The following is a 2485-nucleotide window of genomic DNA, read 5'->3' on the forward strand; positions in this document are numbered from 1 at the left end:
TTTGGACAACTGACGGTTCATCTTGTTGCTCAGATTAGGTAATTTTATTTTATTTTTAAAGCTTTTTATTTTTGAAAAGTTTTCAAAAAAAATATAAAAAAATATAAATTATTCTATGTCTTCAAAATTTTTAAGAATGAATTCTAGAGTTTTATGATGATATTTTTGGCTGTGAAGCATGTCTATTCCTTTGGACCAAGGTTTTAACTTATCATCACAAGAGCTTTTTGATTTCTATCAATCTTGCTGTTGAATGTAATGATCTGCTAAAGTTTGGTTGGCCATTGGCCATGTCTAGTGTTTTGGACCCAAGCTTTCACTGAAAGCTTGGCTTGGCTGGCTAGTAAGCCATGTCTAATTCCTGGACCGGAGTTTTAGACTAACATTGCATGATTCTTGGAATTCTTATTAAAAATTTTGAATTTCTTTATTTAGCTTTTCCAAATTAATTTTTGAAAAATCCAAAAAAATTAATAAAATCATAAAACCAAAAATAATTTTGTGTTTATTGTTTCTAGTGTCAAATTTTAAGTTTGGTGTTAATTGCATGTTCTAATTTTTCACAAAAATTTTTGAAACTCATGCATGGTGTTCTTCATGATCTTCAAGTTGTTCTTAATGATCTTCTTTGTTTGATCTTTGCATTTTCATGTTTTGTGTCTTTTCTTGTTTTTCATATGCATTTTCAATTTGTTAGTGTCTAAACATTGAAAATTTCTAAGTTTGGTGTCTTGCATGTGTTTCTTTTCTTAAAAAAATTTTCAAAAATAAGTTCTTGGTGTTCATTTTGACATTCAAAGTGTTCTTAGTGTTCATCTTGACATTCAAAGTGTTCTTGCATGCATCATGTGTTTTGATCTTAAATTCTCATGTTTTGAGTCTTTTTATTGTTTTTCTCTTTCTTCATTAAAATTTTAAAAAATCAAAAAAATATCTTTCCCTTATTCTTCTCATAAATTTCGAATATTTGAGTTGACTTATTCAAAAATTTTTAAAAATCTAGTTGTTTCTTATGAGTCAAATCAAATTTTCAATTTAAAAAAATTCTATCTTTTCAAAACTTTTTCAAAAATCAAATCTTTTTCATTTTTCTTTTATGATTTTTGAAAATTTTAAAAATGATTTTCAAAATCTTTTTCTTAATTTTATTTCATAATTTCAAAATTTTTACTAACAACTAATGTGATTGATTCAAAAATTTTAAAGTTTGTTACTTGCCTATTAAAAAAGGTTCAATCTTTAAATTTTAGAATCATATCTTTTAGTTTCTTGTTAGTCAAGTAATCAACTTCAATTTTCAAAATCAAATCTTTTTAAATTTCTTTTTCAAAATAAATTTCAATCATATCTTTTTCAAAACTTAATTTCAAAATTTTTTCTAACTTCTTATCTTTTCAAAATTGATTTTCATATATTTTTCAATTAACTACTTGACTTTTTGTTTGATTTTAAAAGTTTTCTATTTCAATCATATCTTTTCTCTAAAATTTGAAAACTAAACAAATTAGTTACTATTTCTTATCTTTTTCAAATTTTGTTTTGTTTCTCTTTTTAATTTTCTAGTTCTAACTACATTTTAAAATAAAAACAAAAATATTTTCCTTTTATTTTAAATTAAATTCGAATTCTCTCCCCTTCTCTCATCTTCTTCTATTTATTTATTTATCTACTAACATTCCTCTTCTACTCATAATTCGAACCCTCTCTCCCTCTCTGTGTTCGAATTCTTCATCTTCTCTTTTCTTCATTCTACTATTCTATTCTTCTACTCACAAAAAGGAATTTCTATACTGTGACATAGAGGATTCCTCTTCTTTTCTGTTCTTTTCTTTTTCATATGAGCAGGAACAAGGATAAGAACATTCTTGTTGAAGCTGATCCTGAACCTGAAAGGACTCTTAAGAGGAAACTAAGAAAAGCTAAAGCACAACCCTCTGGAGAGGACCTGACAAAAATTTTTGAAAAAGAAGGAGACATGGCCGAACCTAATAACAATGGTGGAGATGCAAGGAAGATGCTTGGTGACTTTATTGCACCTTCTTCCAACTTCTATGAAAGAAGCATCTCAATTCCTACAATTGGAGCAAACAACTTTGAGCTTAAGCCTCAATTAGTTTCTCTAATGCAGCAGAACTGCAAGTTTCATGGACTTCCAATGGAAGATTCTCATCAGTTTTTAGCTGAATTCTTGCAAATCTGTGACACTGTCAAGACCAATGGAGTTGATCCCGAGGTCTACAGGCTTATGCTTTTCTCTTTTGCTGTAAGAGACAGAGCTAGAACATGGTTAGATTCACAACCTAAGGAAAGCCTGAACTCTTGGAAAAAGCTGGTCAGTGCTTTCCTAGCCAAATTCTTTCCTCCTTAAAAGATGAGCAAGCTTATAGTGGAAATCCAAACTTTCAGACAGAAGGAAGGTGAATCCCTCTATGAAGCTTGGGAAAGATATAAGCAATTAATCAAAAGGTGTCCTTCTGACATGCTT

The 2485-nt window shown here is 28.7% G+C and overlaps 1 non-coding gene across 1 annotated transcript; it reads right to left on the reverse strand.

The window, feature by feature from the left end:
- Positions 1 to 2377: 2377 nt before the first annotated feature.
- On the reverse strand, positions 2378 to 2485 carry LOC112738555 (small nucleolar RNA R71). Its single transcript, XR_003169510.1, has one exon. It is a non-coding gene; the product is annotated as a small nucleolar RNA R71 (small nucleolar RNA).

Source organism: Arachis hypogaea, chromosome 13, assembly GCF_003086295.3.
Source record: "Arachis hypogaea cultivar Tifrunner chromosome 13, arahy.Tifrunner.gnm2.J5K5, whole genome shotgun sequence".
NCBI classification, from domain to species: domain Eukaryota; kingdom Viridiplantae; phylum Streptophyta; class Magnoliopsida; order Fabales; family Fabaceae; genus Arachis; species Arachis hypogaea.